This window comes from Apis mellifera, linkage group LG5 (assembly GCF_003254395.2).
Source record: "Apis mellifera strain DH4 linkage group LG5, Amel_HAv3.1, whole genome shotgun sequence".
Classification (NCBI taxonomy): Eukaryota; Metazoa; Arthropoda; class Insecta; order Hymenoptera; family Apidae; genus Apis; species Apis mellifera.
The window spans coordinates 4,106,221-4,127,478 of record NC_037642.1 but is presented as its reverse complement, the minus strand read 5'-3'; the positions used below and the strand labels follow the sequence as shown (position 1 = coordinate 4,127,478).

General features: G+C 28.9%; 2 long non-coding RNA genes across 2 annotated transcripts; one reads left to right on the top strand and one right to left on the bottom strand.

Annotated features, from left to right (window-relative positions):
- Positions 1-2,259: 2,259 nt before the first annotated feature.
- Positions 2,260-4,121, bottom strand: LOC102655943. The gene is made up of 4 exons (XR_408820.2): positions 3,844-4,121; positions 3,468-3,568; positions 3,174-3,338; positions 2,260-3,041 (listed from the first exon to the last, which is right to left on the bottom strand). It is a non-coding gene; the product is annotated as an uncharacterized LOC102655943 (long non-coding RNA).
- Positions 4,122-5,091: 970 nt separating this feature from the next.
- LOC113218804 lies at positions 5,092-7,814 on the top strand. The gene is made up of 4 exons (XR_003304746.1): positions 5,092-5,186; positions 6,114-6,170; positions 6,434-6,589; positions 7,717-7,814. It is a non-coding gene; the product is annotated as an uncharacterized LOC113218804 (long non-coding RNA).
- Positions 7,815-21,258: the final 13,444 nt, after the last annotated feature.

The window sequence follows — 21,258 nt, the reverse complement described above, 5'->3', positions numbered from 1 at the left end:
TACCAGTTGATACTTAAAATAAATATAATAGACTTTTTATGATCCATTACTAGACACATTTTATGGTTTGTGAAAACTGTTCGAACAGATTTTGAGTATAGAATATAAATCCTTCTTGCTATGCTTTTGAATTTTTCAGTTTATTTTATTAGTTAATGAGATTCTTCTATAATGTATCGTTGAGTAAGCTCTTGAAATTAGAATTTTCGACAAGATAAATGAAGAAAATAGGGAAATATATATAGAATTTTGTATTTCTATTGATTTATTTATTGTTTAAACTTGTATGAAATTGAGAAAGAAAAATTTAGGTACATCATGAAGTTATTAATTATAAATTTTACTTAGAATTTTTAGTTTTTATTCTTTTATCATGTCTCTCTTCCAGAAAGAATCTTCTGAATATTTGAACTTTTTCTCCAAATATCTAATTTATAACTTGAAATTAAAATTAAACATAAAATCTTGTCATGTTATATTTAACATAAAATTAAAAATAAACATGGCTAAATTTCTGCAGTGTTAGAAATTTATATACAATAGTTTGTAAGATTTATAATTCAAAGTTATCATATTATACTATAAAAAATAAGATATCTCACGTTGTCATTGAATTGTATGCATATGTAATAAGCTCCATAAAGAATACAGCCATTTGTAGGATATATTTATGATAAAATATATATTCGCTTGAAATGAATCAACATTTGTAAAATTAAATAAATTCTTCGTTAGCGAACTTCTACTTTCAATCATTCAAACATTTCATCAAATTGTATTTATTTCTCACAGTATTTTCTATATTTTCATTTGCCATTTCGCTATATACATTATCATTTATCATTTATCATTCGCTAACAACAAGGTTCTTGTATGATATTACATACCCCTTTCAACAAATATTGATTATATTTAATTATAAATTACAAATAATAATAATTATATATTTTCTGGAATAATATCACATATAAATTCACGCGAAACAGAAGGATAAACATTCAGGATTTGATTTAAACTTTCAACGATATTCTTTACAAATAACCTTTTTTGGTCAAAAATATAATAGCATATATATTTTCGATAGAATCTGCGCGAAAGGGAATCGTTTTCAATGAATTATTATCACCGTCTTACGATCGGCTCGAAAATGTACCGTTCTAGAAAATGCACCTGGGGACCAAAGCATGCCTTCCTTCCTTTCTTTCGCGATACACATTAATCTGACATTATATAGCCGACAGAGAGACGAACTGACACATTTATGACTGTCTGAAAGCACAATTTTTCGCTTAGATGGCTACGTATCCTTCCTCCTTGCTTGCCAACCTATTCTTGTCTACATAGTGTTCCGTTAAGTTCGTCAAATCCACCTGTTCACGAATTTATTCAACATCTACATGATTTTTCATATTTATATGAATTTTTTCAGTCTTGAAATCTATTCTTTCCAATGAAGATTGGTAGGAATAAAATTATTTTTAAAAATACAATGATTAAAATTGATACTAATATTGAAAGAATTTGATTATTAATCTATTTGATCTATTATTAATAAAACCAGAGAAGTTACAAAATGGAAAACAATCTTAGAATTTGGAAATTTTACAATCTTTAGCTTGAGAAATAAAAAAATATTTAATAAATAAAGTACTGTTTTGTTATTTCATATAATAATTATTATAATGAATATTTCATTAAAAATATTTTATGTATTTTTGCTATAGTTTCTTATACTTTTAAATTTTTTTATACACATAAATATTCAAAAATAGATATAATTTTTTGAAATTGATATAATGATTGATATATTAAATTGTAAATACATATGTATAGATCTAGAATGCTTGTAAACTGGCATATTTAATAGATGCATATATGGATTTTATGCAGAAACGTATGGATACGAAGATTGTTTACTATTTGAAAAAAATATATTAAATCATACCGCCTTTTTATGTAGAGACATATAATATCATACAAGAACCTTGCTTCCAGAAATATGTAACTCTATTACGAACAACTCGAATAAATATTTCAAGATTCTCATCGAAGTAATCCTGTTGCTTATGCAAAGAAATCTCTAAACAACTTGCGAACAACTTGCCATTAATTTTTAAATTTAACAACGTTTCACGAGGTATTTTTCTGTAAAGCGTACTATTTAAATTTAACTATTTAAATAACTTGAGATAATTATTAAGACTCAATAAAAATTTTTTGGATTATAATATATATAATCAATAAAAAAAAATATGTAAGTTCTTTAGATACAAATTTATTGAATTTTTCTTAAAATTTATACACATTCGATGTATATAAATTCATTGCACGTACACACGCATCACGCGATAGTTCCATAAAAAAAAAATCCAAACAATTTTCAAAAGAATTCAACGAAATTGTGTCACCCGTGGATTCGGGGGACACGTTTCGCAGTGAAGCGCACGTCGATGACACCGGCTCGTGAAACAAAGTAAACAGGAGAACAAGGAAAACCGAATAAAACTTGTTTCGTTCATTACAACATTTCTCGAGTCGGCCTGGTCCCGCGTGTGCTCTCTAATTTGCTACCTCACGCCGATCCACCCCCTAAGAGCCCTTTCGCCGCGCGCGCGAGCATCAAGCTAAAATCGAAACGGGTCGCGGTGCGCGTATTTGTGAAACGTGATTCGCTCTCGTTCGTGCACGTCGAGCGAAATCAAAGGGAGGGGGAATATATATCGACGCCAGGGTTGTAAATCAGTGGTATGAGAGTGGGAATACGTAGGCGTGCAGAAGGGATGAAATGCTGCAATACAAATGCTAGCAAAGGTATTAACCCAAAAATTGAGTGGCTGTGGCCTTCTGCACGGAACGAGTGCTATCGGTTCTTCATTCCCCTCGATCTCTTCATTCCGGTAACCTCTTTGGAATTAACGTTGTAAGGGATACTTCTGTGGTGAAGTTGCAAAGTGCATTAATTACGAAGAAATCAAAATTTTGATCATTATTATGATAATATTATTTGACCATAATTAAATTCAATCCTTAAAGAATGTATTCTGAAAATCAAAATTATTGAATTATTAAAAATATAGTAATTAAAAACATATGAAGTAAACAAAAGTACTAAGAGTACACAAATTAAACTATAATATCAAATTCCACATAATGATATATCCTATAAGACATACTTTTTTTATGATATTTGACATCAGACTGATGTAATAACTGATTTGTCTAATCAATTCAATTTTAAAAGTTTTCTGATTAGCTAGAATCTCTCATTTTATTTATTTCAATCACATAAAAATTATACAGATCATTTCTAAATATTTATAATTCTCACAATGATCCACCTATTAAAAATATAATAATAACACATATGTTAATTGAACAAGAAAATTAATAATACTACAATAAAACAAAAAGTATACTATAATATCAAATTCTACAAAATTATATATCTATAATTAGACAATACGTACCTTTTCTAAGATTTCTGACAATAGATTATGCAATTAATTTATCAAATCATTAAATATTAAAAGCTTCCTGATTGATTAAAATCATCTATCCTATTCTAAACCTGCCCAAAAATAATACAATTTATTTTTTAATTTTTATAACTTTCACAATGATATCCATAGATTAAAAATATAATAATAACATAGGTGTTAATTAAACAAAAATATTAATAATATACAAATTATACTACAATATCAAATTCCACAAAATTATATAGATATGTAATATATAGATATATAGATTTATATCTATAATTATATAGATATATATTTATATGAGATGAGATATATTTTTCCTACGATTTCTGACTGATATCATGCAATTAATTTTTCTTACCGTTAAATATTAGAAGATTTCTGAGTGATTAGAATCTATCTTTATTCAATTAGATAACCTATCTTTATTCAATTAGATTAAACAATTGAAAATTAAACATTTTATATCTAATTCTTATAAGACTTACAATAACTTAATTATTAAAAATATAAAACAAACACACGTTAAATAAACAAGAATATTAATAATACGCAAATTATATTAAAATATCAAATTCCACAAAATTAAATATGTGTAACTAGACTACGTACTCTTCCTATGATTCGTGACACTAGACTGACGTTATGCAACTAAATTTCCTACAACTAAAGTCAAGAAGCTTTCTGATTGGCTGGAATGGTTAATCTTATTTATTTCAACTGTTTAAAAATAATACAAATTTTATATTTACTTATTTCAATTGCGTAAAAATAAATACAGTTATTATTAATCAATGTATCATTATAAGATTTAAAAAAAATCTATAAATAAATTGTATTTTTACGTAGTTGCAATAAATAAGACAGGTCGTTTCAGCCAATCAGAAAGGTTCTTGACTATAGTGGTAGACAAATCAATTACATAACGTCAGTCTACTCTCAGAAATCATAGGGAAAATACGTATCGTTGTGTATTATTAATATTTTTGTTTAATTAATATGCGTGTTATTATTACATTTTTAATCGATGGATCATTGTGAAAATTATAAAAATTTAAAAATAAATTGTATAATTTTTGCACAATCGATTTGAATAGGATAGGTGATTTCAGCCAATCAGGAAGCTTCTAGTATTTAATGGTTAGATAAATTAATTGGATAGCGCGAGTCTACTGTCAGGAATCGTAAGACAAATATCGTCTCATTATAAATACATAATTTTGTGAAATTTAATGTTGTAGTATAATTTGTATATTATTAATATTTTTGTTTAATTAATACTCGTGTTATTATTACATTTTTAATCGATGGATTATTGTGAAAATTATAAAAATTTAAAAATAAATTGTATAATTTTCGAACAGTCGATTTGAATAGGATAGATGATTTCAGCCAATCAGGAAGCTTCTAATATTTAAGGGTAAGAAAAATTAATTGCGTGACGTCAGTCTAGTGTCAGGAATCGTAGAGGAAGTACGTGTCGTCTCGTTATAGATATATAATTTTGTGGAATTTGATATTGTAGTATAATTTGTGTATTATTAATATTTTTGTTTAATTAACACGCGTGTTGTTATTATATTTTTAATCAGTGGATCATTGTTGGAGTTATAAAAATTTAGAAATAAATTATATAATTTTTGTGCAGTCGATTTGAATAGGATAGATGATTCTTGTCAATCAGGAAGCTTCTAATATTTAACGGTAAGAAAAATTAATTACATAATATCAATTTATTATCAGGAATCGTAGGAAAAATACTTGTCATCTCATATAGATAAATAGATATATAATTTATGGAATTTGATATTGTAGTATAATTTGTATATTATTAATATTTTTGTTTAATTAATACGCGTGTTATTATTACATTTTTAATCGATGGATCATTGGGAAAATTATAAAAATTTAAAAATAAATTGTATAATTTTTGAACAATCGATTTGAATAGGATAGGTAATTTCAGCCAATCAGGAAGCTTCTAATATTTAATGGTTAGATAAATTAATTGGATGGCGCGAGTCTACTGTCAGGAATCGTAAAACAAGTATCGTCTCATTATAAATACATAATTTTGTGAAATTTAATATTGTAGTATAATTTGTATAATATTAATATTTTTGTTTAATTAATATACGTATTATTATTACATTTTTAATCGATGGATCATTGTGAAAGTTATAAAAATTTAAAATTAAATTGTATAATTTTTGAACAGTCGATTTGAATAGGATAGATGATTTCAGCCAATCAGGAAGCTTGTAAGATCTAGTGGTTAGGGAATCAGTTGCATGGCGTCAGTATACTGCCAAGAATCGAAGGAGACATTGCGTGACATTTTATCATATTTAATTACGTGAATTTAGTGTAATATAATTTCTATATTATTAATATTTTTTTTTAATTAGTGTGTTTAAGCATTTGTGAAATATTATATCAAAATTAAATTGTATTTTTTTGTAATTGGTCATTGCATGTATTTAATAATTGCAATAATTAATTATTTATGTTATAAACATTTATAATCGGATTTGAATGTTATTTTCATATTATTTTGATATTATTTTAATTTCATATAAGTGTTTTATTGTTCTAAAACAATTTTTAATTGTGCGGATTACTTGATTATAGGAAGGTGCTGGCTTGGAAGGTGCAATAGGTTATGAATACTTCGCATTCATATAAATGGTAAGGATTTAATAGAAAATATATAATAATTATAAAGTTCTTTCATATTCGAATGAAAATAGAAATAATTATAATAAATCATTCTCATAGATATTTTATTCGTACAAATATTTCTTAAATATTTCTATCCATACATATTGTTCTTGTTTTCATATCGGCTCGAGCTAGGAACGTTTCTTATAATTGTACTTTCCTAGAAATTGATGCTGTATTATTTTTGTATTTGTTTTGCTCAAAGCGAAAAATATTTATAACCTTTCCAGGAAATGAGTGGTTTCGTATTACGTTCGATGTTCCGAATTGTTGTCAAACTTCGAGCATATGGTCTCCTTAATCCAATTCGATAAACGAAATCGTAGCACGAGCTGCCATTTTGTTGTCGAATGTCGTGCTGTTTGGTGGCTTCATTTTGCTTTCAGGTATGTGACTAATTTATTATAATATATAATTTATAATGTAATTATTGTTTTCTTATTTTTTATTTTTCTTTACTATTATTTATTTATTACATTTATTGAATTATTTATTAATTTATTATAACTAATATTATTTTTGCAAAACAATTTATTGAATTTTCTTTATAACCTATTTTACTGTTGGTTAGTTATTGGCAAAGATATCAGTTTTTAAAATGAGATTAATATTGTTTTAGTAGAATTCCAATTTCGTACATTATATATTTATATTAAAAATTTGATTTTTTTATGTAAATTAGTATTTGAGTACTGAGACAATCTATAAAGTAGAGAAAAGAAATTTTAACATTGATATTTGCATTTTAGTAATTAAAAAACTAGTAACATTTTATTTTTTATATTAAAAATAAATATTTTTTTCTTTTTATTACTTATTAGTATGTAATAAAAAGAAGTTAGTATATGTAATATATAATAGTAAATTTAGTATATTAATTATTAAAAATACTACAGTAAAAAAAGAGGTTAGATAATTAGAAAAGATAAAATAAATTATATTATTATTTCAGATGTTGAGTTATATTTTTTATTCTAAATAAATTAAATTTATTTTTACAGCAATTCTAATTCATAGGTCTATAAAAATAGAAATTTTAATAAATGTTTGATAGAAGAAAAAAAATAATAAAAAAAATATTTTACTTTTTTATTAACCCATCCTTTTTTGCTAATGCAACTTTTTTTTCAGAAAATTATGCGTGCAATGCGTACATTTTTAAATTGGTAAATTGAGTAAGTTTGCTTTGTAATAGTACTTTAAATAATTTTTACAGCATAATAATTAAATAGAATAATTATTCACGAATTTAGATTCATTGTTTGTTTTAATTATAATTTAATAAACGCGTTATTAATATTTTATTTTTTTTTTTTTTTTTTTAATCATTCGTTTCGAATATGTATTAAAGACAGTCTATCAATAGAATAAGGGAATTATCTATCAAATAAAGAGGTAAATATTTTTATATATTTTCCACCAATTTATAATTCCATCTTTTCTTTTTATTTTGCACGTAATCAATGTATATATAATTTATTTTAAATTGTTATATTCTATTTTTTTGGTATAGTTCTCGCTTCTTAATTCATAATGGTTGTGCAATAACTTTTCATGGGATATTAATAGCAGCATCATTAGCAGATTTTTCACATCTAATGGTGAGTCACATATATTTCTCTTTTTCTGGACACTCAATTATTTGAATGAAAGATTTAAATCAAGCACGGGTAATTGGTATGTATGTATGTATGTATGTGTATATATATATGTGTATGTATGATGTATGTGTATGTATGTATGCATGTGTATGTATATATATATATAAAATTTACATATAGAGATTATGGATATTTATTATATCTATGAGTAATAACATTCATTTTTTTGTATTTTATTTATTAAATCAAAATAAGATCTTCTTGTCATCATATTTTGAAATAACAAAGATGGTTAACTTTATATTATAAAAATTTTATATCATTTATAATATTATATATATAATATTATAAATAATATAAAATTTTTTATATTATATATATTATACATATAATATTAGAAGTTTAAATGATATAATTTAATAAATAATCCATAAAATCAAAGTATATTCAATATATTAATATTTATAAATAGTTAGATGAATATGCATTTACAAATATCAATCAATATGAATATTTAAATAAATAATGACATGAATTTAATTGAATAGTATCTTATAGTAAAAAGTCGTATGTTCTCTGAATTTTAATAATTCTTTTGTGTAGTTAATTATTTTAATTATTTTGTTTTTATTATTACATTGAGTTTTCTGACAGATAGAATTAGTTTAGAGGTAGTTATGAAGAAATTATTAAATTTTTACATTATAGATTTTTTAATTGAATTTTGTAAAGCTTGTGTGTTATAGAATATTCTATATTAGAAATACAAGATTAAAATATATTTAATATTAATGAAATTAAATATATTTATAATTTAATACATGCATGCGTATTAATGTGTGTTAGATATTAATTAAATAAATAAAATAATATAGATAGAGATAATAAGTAGAAAATAAATGGGCAAAGTAGTGGGACGCTTTGAAATAATTTAAATATTTATTTTGCTAATTTTATTTATTTTATACTGTTTCTCAATAACTTTTAATTTTCATGAGGATGAAAATGTAAAATGTTGATAGGAATTAGTATCCGCTTTATCTTTTTGCTTCTTTATAACTTTTTTTATTATTTGTTTAACAATCAAAGATTTGAAGATATTTTCAAGTAAATTTTCTTTTTTAAAAATTTATTTAATAATATTTATTTATGAAATAAATTTTTTCATAAAGGAAGAGTGCATGTAGCATTGTAGTTATTATATATTTCCAATTTGTAGCAAACAGTAAAATCTAAGAAATGATTATTGTTTAATATATAATATATAATTATATCACTATATAATAAATATCACAGATATAATTATATTTATAAAAAGATAATATAAGCTAATTTCTTACGTATGCATGGAAAAGTAGAAAATTTATTAAGGTGATGGATAATATTCTTGTTTCGGTTCACTTTTTATTTTGTACTTTATGAATGATTCAATCGCATTAGATATATATTTAGATTACAATATATTAAATAACATAAAATACATTTTAATCTAATTTTTCGATATCTAATTTTAATCTAATTTTTTTAATTTGTTTTAGATTAGTTCTAATCTAATTTTAGTTTTCACTATTATAAAATAATTGAAATCCTTCAAGTTTATTCTCTGGTAAAGACAAAATTAGAAAATGCAAGTTTCATAATTGTAATATTGTAAATATTTTACAATTAATTACAATTATGAAACAATATTTATGTTATAATTACAATTATAATTATAAAGTTAATTATGAATGTTTAATATCTTGATAAATATATAAATATAACGCTAGATATACATAGATATCGAAAAATTGGTGGGAAATGTTTTTCTCGTATCAACTTTTGGCCCAGTTGGATAAAACTTGAACCGATTTCGAGTATCGTGACAACAACGCCAGAACATATGCCCTTATATCTCCGAGAATACTTCTTCGACACCCGTTTCCCCCTTACGATATAGAACCATGCTCCTATCGCAAAATCCTCCGTTTATCCTGGCTGAAAACTTTTCTCACCTCCCCTCTGTTCGCATCTCCTTCGACAACAGTTGCCGAGTATTAGTAGGGACGCGGTTTCAAGCATCGTCGATGCACACGAGAGAATCGAGCTTATCGATACAGGTTGAAAACTCGTGTTACATCCGGTTAGAAATTCGGTTGTTTCGTAATTGCGTAATATACTTTTCGTGGAGAGGATTAGATGAGAACACATTTTCACCCCCTGCTCAGATAGCATCCGATAATTCTACTGTACTTAATTAAACTCGTTTTTTATATGCCTTTTTTTTTCGCTGGGAATGGATTTACTCGTATCTTAGAGAAATGGCTCTTTTAGAGAAATGGTGAAAAGTTTAATCAATCGATATTTTATGAGGGAAACGCTTGGCTTTCATGATGTATAAGTTAATTGGAAAATTTTGTAAATATTTTTGAGGAAGTTGGGAAACAAGGATTAGATATTTATGCGAAAATCGTGAGAAATTTTCTAATTATCAAATGAATACATTTTAATTGAATATATTTAAAAATATTTATATTTGTTAGGGAACAGTAGAAATGATTAGAGGGTTGACATAGATAATTCATATCTTATTTTATGTTAAGATTAGCTAATGTAGATTATCGCGTATAATATTGATTGAATAATGAAAAAATTACAGATATTCGATTCCTTTTTCTAGAAATTATTATATCAGGAATTATATTTATTTTAACAAATAAATTCAGTACACAGTATTATTTAAATAGATTTTGATATACCTATTTATTTTATATAATTAATCGATTAAATTTTAACCAATAATAAAATTCATATTAGATTTTGATCAAGTATTTCCAATAAAATGATATTTGAGATAATACGGGTTTAATTTATTATTTTCCAAAAAATTATTTTAAAGACTTTTTCACATTTTTTAAAAAATATATATATAATAGTGTAAATTTCAAATAAAATTGGATTAAAATTGTTATATATAAAAAAAAACTATTTTCTCGTTTCCAATTTCGGTGAAAAAACTAGTTTTCATTACTTTCAGAAGATCAAAACGATCGATTGATGCGTTTCGTATCGGCAATACATTCCGATTCACTCTTTCGGAAATTCCAGAAATGACGAAAAAGTTGCAAACTATCAGATGGTCGTAGATGTAATTGTTTCGTTAGCAAACGAAGTTTCAATCACATTAATTGTATACGATGGAAATTGGAATTGCATTCGTAAAATTTATGATTTTTTATTTGTATTTCGAACTAAATCAATAGATCTTGCAATCCTTGCAGTTAAAATCATACTATTTCAATAAAAAAAAAAAAAAAAATAGATAAATAAAGATCACTGAAAAGAGAGAAATAGATAGTTTAAAAAAAATAATTTATATTTATAAAACGAAACAAAAGTATCTTTTTTTTTTTTCGTTTTACTTTTTCAATATAAAAGGAGAGTTTTTTTATTTTTTTTTTGACATCTATATAAAAATACATTATTTCTAATATTTTTAATACAGTAATTAATATAGTAATTAGATATTAGATTAGTAATTAGATATAGATAATTTATATGAAATAAATTTTTACAATATTTTACTATACGTATGTACGTATAAGTATAATTACAGTAGCTTGATTTTTATCAGATGTAATTTCGTTCATAATGTAAACTTAAATTAGTTTGTTTTACGACAAATGAGAATCAGCTTCGGGTTATAATTAGCAAAAAAATTCATGGGAAATTAAGAAAAGAATATAAATTAGAAATTTATAAATATGAGAGATGTGACAAATTATAATTATATTCTTTTAGTAATTATTAATTCATAATACTTTTAGTATCTTTATAATTTGTAAGAGTGAATTGCACAACGAATATAACAATTATAAAGAAAAAAATTATAAAAATCCAAGATACATCTTTTTAACAAGAAATATAATTAGCAACGAATTCTTGAAGATTTCATTTTTAACCCGATGTGAAATTTAATTAAATAACATTTTGACGATAAAAAAAAGAAAGAAAAAGGCTGTGTACATTCTCATACTAGGTTAAACGATCTCATTTTCATTGATCGACCGAAACGATACGCAACAATCGATCGTTGTTCCATCCATTCGTCTCCACAAATTTCAATGACCATTACGTTAGTTACTTTTTCGACAAACATTTAAATTTAAATCTCGTTTTCACTCGAAGTGAACTTTTTCTAAAATAGATATAAACTGTTGTTAAATTCATCATTCCACAAATAAAAGCTTTCAGATCCAACGAACGAAAGGAAAAAGTTGGAAGCAATTGAAAAATAAAACATAAAGTTAGGCAATATCTTTTAAGACAGAGACATATCCTTAGCCTTAAATCTTCCACCTTTTCTTTGTTAATTCAATTTACCTTCGCACCACGTTAGAAGCAATAGCATCCCCGCTACTTAGTTCTTAACTACTCACCTTATCCTTCCTCTCTGATCCTTGCACCCCACCCCTTGTCCCGCCCATTTCGAGCGAATACTCCAACTGGGCTGCACCACGTTTCTTTCTTTTGTTTTATCATTGAATTACGGCGCGTAGGGCATTAACATTTTCCCGTGATTATTTAAATTTAAGACAATCGTAGCCACGACTAGCTTGGCTGCAGCTCCGCCAACCTTAATGCCGAACAACCGTGCTCCTCAGCCTCTTACTATCCATTGTATCGTCTCTCCCTCTTATACCCACGAAGAGCTCGGATGTTCCTTCCTTCGACCTCTTTTTCAACCAGCCTTAGAAAATAACGCGGCCTACTTCTTATATCCCGAATGACAAACCGCATCCCCAACCGAACTTTCATCCGCGAATTTCTCTAATTTTTACTCCCTCTCCGATTCCGACCCCCTTTTTTGCGCTTTTCTTATTCCGTGTCTTCTTTTCCAGTTTCCTCCGTGAATTCAGTTCGTGGAGATACCATTTGCCGGACGATTTATTGGAAATTAAAACCCCGATTTCTTGCCTCCCCACCGATTGCATGGAAGAAAGGGATGCAAAAAGAATATTTAAGACTATTAAGTTTATCGGGGCGTTGTTGGTGATTATAGTTATTGAGAATTTTTACCAGTTTTAGAACTTTTAAGGCGGTTTATTTATTTATTTATTTTTAATATTTTAACTCGATTCATTCAAAAATCTTTAATTATAGGAAAAATTTTGTATAGGATATTATAGGCTCTGATTTCTTAATTTTAATTTAGGTCGGTAAAAAATAGAAAGACAATTTTTTATTTATTATCAATGATTCAAAATATTAATTTTTGTCGCGTCATTATAAAATATTTTCTCAAGATAATTATAATCGAGTTTTGATTTCAATTGTAGTACAATCATCATACTTCAATTATAAAAAGATAGAAATAATCTTGAGTATAGGTACTTAAATTACGCATCTCTTCTTATCCTTAACTTTCTAAAGTTGAATAAAAAGATGAAACGAATGATATAACTAATCTAATCATATATAGAAATATTAATGGAAAGGGAAGGATAAGATGAAGTGACAGTATATTGTACGCTTATATGGTTAAACAAACATGTATGTTGATGTTATTACAAACTAGAATATCATTTTGTTTTGACAACAGTTCCGCGTTGAAGCTTGGTAACTGCACCGAGTGTGCTTTGTATTGGCAATACTAACTTCGTAACTCTATGCTACGGCTCGCTTACGCTCCGCAGATGCATTAATTTCTGAGGAAAGCGTGTAACCGTGCGCCTTCGAACAACGTGACACGAATCCCTTATTCCAACTCTTCGTCTGTAAAGAGCAACGTTACGCAACAAGCGGCTCATAGATTCAGGTAGATAAAAATGTAGATGTAATCTTTCATGATACATCATATTGAATTTATATTTTAAACAAATAGGATATTTCATAATTAATCTTTGTTCGTTTCAAGCGACGTAAAATTGAACGTAAAATTGGAAATTATTTAATATCGGTGATTTTTTTAATAGCTGTGAGATTTACAAAGCGTCATTTCACCGCGATTCTTACGTTAACTTCTTATCTATGCCAACTGTTGTGAAAAGCTTAAAATTTCGAAAAGCTTCACAGCAGATATCTCGCGAAGTTTTCTTCTCTACAAAAGTATTTCTACTTTATCGAAGCTCGTGCGTCTTGCTGAAGATGCAATTTGCAACGCGGCTGCATCAATATCGTTCATAAAGTTTCGAAGGTGTGCTTTAGAATTTCGCGGTAGTTCACCGTTGCTGATTTTTTTCAAGTATTTCCTCAAGGAAATTGTATTTACCCTGTGGTACATCTCGGTGCTCCGAGTAAAAGTTTCTCTTCTGACAAAATCGTTGACCCGAGCACGAGCTATTTGCCCCTGGAAATTCGGTATTTTTATCGCAACAATTTCAGAAAACATTTTTTTCTGAATGAAATATAAACCCCAGTAATTAATAGATAATATTTTTATTTCAGTTTTTAAACGATTGAATTTGACTTCTTTCGAATTTTGTTTTGAAGCAAATTATAAGAATGAACTTTCCTTGTTTAAAGGTATTTAATTTTCTTCTAAATAATTTTTAGAAATCGTCAATCTATTCGACAAGATGATCTAACGTATTAGAAGGAATATTTCAGGGTATCAATTTCGAAGCAAGGAATAATTTTTAATTTTTAATGAGAAAAATCAGGGTGCGTCCTCATTTACAAACTCCTCTGCTCTTATTTCATCCTGTTTCGTTTAATGCCCTTTAACTGTTAATTTCATCACGCGTTTGTCGTGTCGTATATACAACGAGACCATTTTTCCGCATGAAATTCAGCTCAGTTCGCATTACCATGATTAAACATAGTGTCTCGACGCGAGTGTGCGTAAACCCATAGATTTTGTAATTGTATGCGAATCTCGGGGAAATCTGATCTGACCATACGCCGGTATGATTAACGAGAAATATTAATATATTCGCGACATCCGTTGCTATTAATGTTATAATTAAAACCATGCGGGTATTGTAATTGTATCTGACTTATCGTGATTCATCGTTATACACTGTTATGCACTGGCAACGACAATGGGAAAGAAATTTTCTTCTTCGAAACCAATTTGGATACAAGATTTTTTTTAACATTTTTTTTTAATATAACTTTCTATAATTAAATTCGGATATTGAGAGGATAGAATAGAAACAGGTGTGGAACGATTAAAATTGTTCAAATATTATGATTTTAATCTCTTTAAATTTCTTCGAGGCTAGATTCTGATGTTTGCGAAAGTTTTGAAACCTTCGATATCGCGATTCTGCGCAAACAAAACCGGCTTAACGTCCCATAATTTATCCCCTCGTTTAAATCCTCGAATCCATCTGTAAGACGCTTATCGAAATCATAATTCCTCCCTTCCCTCCCTCCCCCGTAAAAAGCAATAGCAACGCTAATTGAACGTGCAATATCAATTAAATCGCAACGCTGACCGCGCACAAATAATCCCATTAATCCCGCGACAAACGTATACAACAAGCAATACAGATTTTATCTACTTCTCCCCCTTAAATTCTATCACGAATCCCCCTTTGTTTCGCGACCAGGTGCTGCGCCCAAACGTATTAAAATATGTGGAAACTTTCAGGAGTTGAAAAAGATCGTGGATCTTGAAGATTACCGAGGTTGTTCCACTACAGGGTTAGAACAGCCACTAAGTCACTCTTGACCCCCCTCCGTGATGATGTACGAGCATAGTTTTCGACCATCCTTGCAACCCCTTTGGCCCGTCTCGCCGACAACCGCGTGACTGTTTCTCCTTTTAACTCGCGACCGATATCTTCCTCCTCCTCCTCCTGCTGATGAAGGGACGAAGAGGGAGGGATGCGCAACGTGTATGTATGCACACATCTTCTAATTGCCGCATCGCGGACAGGGGAGGGTGGGATAAAACGTGGAGCGTTAAAAAGCGTGAAGGTGGATCGCGATGCACGCAACCGTACACGTACACAACAGGCTGGACAGATTTACGTTTCTTTTGATGTTGCCGAACAATCGCTATAAATCCATTCGCGTCCCCGTAATTTCTCCGTGACCGTTTAAATAACTCCCTCTTCAACAGCGTGTGGCGTCCGTTTAATTGGTCTCGGTCGGGATCGATTCGTTACACACCTTCGTATATATATATATATATATTTGACGTTGAAAATTCGTTTCGCGATTTCTTCGATCCCGCGGCGAGAGAATCCTCGATGCTCGGTCGAGGGAATTAAAACGTTATTATTAGTTATCGACGGCCTATGTTTATCCAATCATCCCTGTTACCTTTTCACCGTTCCTCCTTTCATTCACCGCGTGGAAAACGGTTTATTGAATTCATTAATAAGCGAGCCGTGTACAACATCGTCGACTGGTTTTCGATAACCAGTGTATTGCTCGCTCGATTTCATTCGCGTCATTTGCGCGGTTTGCCGATAAACGAAGGAAATAAGAATGGGATACGGTTAATGGGCGTAGCGCGTTTTAAAATCGTTGGGATATTCGAGCGATTGAAATAGAATACGTACTTATTAATATACATCTTTAGATATAATTTTGAATATTAGTTTTTTCTATGAACTCTTGCCGAAAAGTGTAAGAAACGTTACGTTAGTTTTAATTAAACAATTATTCGTTTAATAATATTGATCACGGAATTTCTCTCCTCCGCGTAATTAATTCTATTTAAATTATAACGTAAATAGCAGATATGTTTAAGCAACACGTTAACATGTGTACTGGGAACGAAACTAGGGGAAACAGGTTAAACTCGGTCTCGTGTCTTTTCAAGCCTAAGTTCGTAATCCTAGGTTCGTAATCGTAGACGAAATCTGGATTGTTTCGTCTAACGAGGTCATTGACGACGTGTCGGTAGTTTGAACACCAGATGCTACGAAACGGGATTAAAATAGTTGGTCGGTCTCAAAAAAGGCTAAGGTAAAGGGTGTGGCTTGGATCGTGAACGAGCCACTCCTTTCTTCTTCCGCGCCTCTTTGTCGCTTTTCTCTCGTCAAAAATGTGCACGCGTCCGTGCACAACAAGAGACACGTGTCGCGGGGCTCGTTAACGTCACTCCAACCGAGCTTACGCATAATTATCGAGAAGCCTTTGGTTATTTGTCTTGAACTAAATTGCTTCGAGCATACGAGGTTGCAGACTTGGGGGAATATCGTAATGGTTTTATTATTAGACTCAATTGTACAAGATGGAACATGTACAAATTGTTATTCGAGTTAAAATTTGTCGAAAGAATTAAATTATTCGAATACGAAAAATAATTTTTAAAAATTGGTGTACGAACATGTTGGTTAATTAATTACAAGTTATGATAAATATACCAACTTTTGTGCTCGTTTCTTTCTCTAAGAAAAGCGTCTCGTGAATATATTAACATTCTAGTTACATACATATAGTTTTTTTTACTGTATTACATTTTATTACTATGAACGAAGTTATTCGAGATATATTGATCTTTGAAAATTATTGAAATCGGTGAGACGTATCTCTTTGTAGGTAATTTATTTTTTCAATGAAATTTCAAATTAATTGACATAAATTATTCTAAATTATTTTAAATGGAATCCTGCGAACAGTTAGTATTCCTCCATAGAATTTTTTAACCAATTGATCCACATTTCGTATTCCATAATCCTTTTCCTCTAATATTATATTATCCTAATTTTAAATTCCAAGTTATAATATCAATTCATAAAATCATCGCGTTGTTCAAACCAATTGGGAAAAACCATTCGATCCGGATCGTTAAAGGAAACGATCGAGATTGGAACGAGGGATGAATTGGACAAAACCGATGAATCTCGAGTTAATTAGCGATTAAACGAAGCCTCCGCGTGCCTAATCGACGATCTATGTCGATTGTACAGGCGTTATTAACGAGGCTGTGTGTTCGTGGTTGATCGGGCATCGTGAATCAGGCTGGCGTCCAACACGTCGTTTCATGGGTATCTCCCTGTGTCCCCGGTTTGTCTGATTCACGCACGTCTGTCAAAGCAAATCAGGAAGTCGACGCGTACCCGTGGCCACGAACCCTATTGAAGAGGGACACGCTAATGGACGTACGTTTACCGAAGATCGAAACACCGTATGTCGACGATGAAACCGGTTCGCTTCCTGTGGCGGATTTTCGAGAATGTACCCTACCGCACCGCCCATACGGTTTTGATTAAACATGCCTCGGCTCATCCACTCGCTGATGTTATCACATCGCTGGGGATCGGTGAAATTCGAATTTATGAAGGGTGTTCGGAGGGGGAGGGATCGTTCCGTGTATTGTTTCATCCATCATCTCTGATTCGAATTTAAATATTTGGAGGGATGATATTTTAAATCATATCTTTTATACGATCGTGATAGATTTAGACAGGGACTTTTTTTTTTCCACGGTTAAATTAATATTATTGATGAAATTTTAGAGAGTTTTCAAATATCGGTTCATTCATCATCTCCAAATTTGAATATTTGGATTTTGACTCTATTTTTTTGAGAGATCCTTTTCTCGCGATTCGATTAATATTATTGACGAAATTTTAGAGAGTTATATTTCTTGGTTGCGAATTCGAATTTATACTTTTGAAGATGTTGTAACGTTGTGATAGAGAATTTGAAAACTCTTCGCATTAAATTTATTATTGTTAATTAAAATTAATATAGCATCGTTGTTTCTATATATATAGACTTGTTGATACGTTTAAAGTGATGCTATTTGAAATAATATTGAAATTATTGTTTGTTATTTCCATATATAATGATTGAAATTTTATTAATGAGATTATTTAATCGATACTTTACAAATCAATCGGTCGAGGAAAATTATATTACAATATTAATATGATAGAGTAATATTAAACTTGGTAGATAGGTTTTAAAGATACCAATTTCTCGATAATTGAACAAATAATAATCACTTAATAATTATTAAATAATGAATTAATTACTAACTCGGTTAAGATTAATTAATTATGAAAATTTATCAATTCGTAATAAATTTCAAACCAATAAACGATCGTAAATAACTTATTTTACTTTTATTGCGCTCATATATGTAGATGTATTATTATCAATTGAATTATTAGTCCGGTTCATAATACACTATTGTATTAAATACTTGTTTATTTACAATAAATGTTTAAAATGACAGCTTTCCGGATCAATTCATTTTGCTTTTGTTTTCCCAGAATCCGCGATTATTATTAATGCGTAATATTATAAAATATAATAAAATTAATTTATGTAGTCGAAGTGAAATATTAACGCGATGCAGGTAATTTAAAAGGATATTTTATCGCATAAAAGATATAATACACATACATATATGAAAAATGATGTATCACAAAATATCATTAATAGGTGTCATCGTTTTTAAAGAAAATTAATTTTTCATAAAATGTTTTGCCATCGTATAAATTTTCCAATAGAAGAAAATCATTATTGGTTTATTTTAAAATTAAACTGCGTATGAAAAGAAAAATCCGAATAAAATATAATGTTTCGATATCGAAAACAAATGATAGTCAAGATATTATATAAATTAAAAAAAGTCACGTAGTTTTAAATATGATACTATTTTATATACATAATTTATCATAATAAATTGACATTATTATTAACATAAATATAATACAATATTGAAATTTTCCAAAGAAGAAGACAAATTTAAATAGATAGAAAAATATTTTAATTTGATTTCAATGAAACATAATCACGAAAATTGATGACGCATGGTGGTTTTGCCATGATTAATCTCTTGAATAACACGTAAAGAAGAGAGAGAAATCAACTGATTATGAGATTGTGAAAAAATTTGCAAATTCGATGCCTGCTGTTGAAAATACGTTTAATCAAGAAAATGAAGATTTTACCAACGAAAAAGCACCTCGTTTGATGAAATAAACAGGAAGCCTTTAAAAATATTGCCATGAGAAGTTTGATCGACTGGAGCTCGCGCATGAACTGCTCTTCAATCGGAAGTTTTCTCGTCTGCCAACATCCGGATAGTAATTAGAATCGCCTTCTCGATAAATCACACGGCACAGAGATCGTCGGTTTAATTACTTCCTCCTTCTGGACGATGTCAAAGCGTATTTGAAATGGCCACCTACCTGCAAATGTCACGAGTAACATAAATACTTTTCCTACTTTCTCGATTCACAAACAAGAAGTTGACAGTCTGTATGTGTGATTTACACACATAAAGAGAGATTTTTTTTTTTTATTAATATCTTTTCGTAAAATCCACTTAATAAGCGTTGCGTTATGGTTGTGATATGGGAACGTTTAACGAGAATCCGCCTTACTTGGAAAATTAATCTGAATTTATTTCGATGATAAAGCTTGATACACGATCGTATCATGTTCGATTTCGTGTATAATTTCGTTTTCCATTAAATTTTAGCATCAGGATAAATATTTGGTAAATTGGAACGTTTACTCCTGCAGGGAAACCGGGTAATAAATTAATTCATTAAATATTTTTTTTCGTCTCGTCAATTTTTTATATTTTTTATTTTGTTCATATAGGGATAATTTAAATATATTTGATAATTATTGAGAATTATTTTAACAATTTATATTTCTTAAGGGAAGTATAAACTATAATTACAATATATAGTTACAAATTAGTTAAACAGCTTTCTTATTCTCTCGCGTTAATTTCTCTTTCACATGGTTTACAAATGTAAAATATTCCATACTGAAATTTAATAAAATATTATTGCTCTTCTATATTGACAATCGTAAACACAAAAATATACAAAAGTAATAATATACACTTTCTTACAAACACGTTTTCGAGAAGTCAGAAAAAAAAGGATATAAATTGACATTTAGAAAGTCACGTGATGAGGGATAACTACTGCGGTTGACGTGTAACGAAGTAGCCAGATTAACCCTCCGTTTCGTTTTCAATCATTCGATCAGGCCAACTGTCCATCATTTTATCGGTTAAACATTATCGTTCTGTTAATCCTATTTCTGAAAGAGTAAGAGAGAAAGGATTCGGCGAAGTCTGTTTCCATTGTAACTCGAGAAGGGAGGGGAGGGGGTTGAGAGAGAAAAAGGAAAGAAACCAATCGAGAGGGATGGAAAGAGGAAAGGTGAAACTTCCGATTATTACTGCAAAGATGAATGCTCGCAATAAAGTAAAGTACACAATAATAACAACGATTGATGAGTGTGAGGATAAAGCGGAAACGGGGGTTGAAACGAAGTGGCTACGTCACTTCTGAGGGAAATAAAGATCGATCTTGGCTGGATTCAGAGCAACGTTTCCCAAAATTTTGTGGAATATCGAGTTTGGCCGATGGTATGTGTCGATAGCGCGGAGGATTATGGCACTGTGAGATTTTGAAGGAAGAAAATTGAAGACGGAATACGGATTGAAATAAATGAGGAACAAATTTCGAAGCAAGTGTTTCTTCTACGAGTTTGGATATTTTATTTTTGGACAAATTTTAATTTCAGAATTTCAA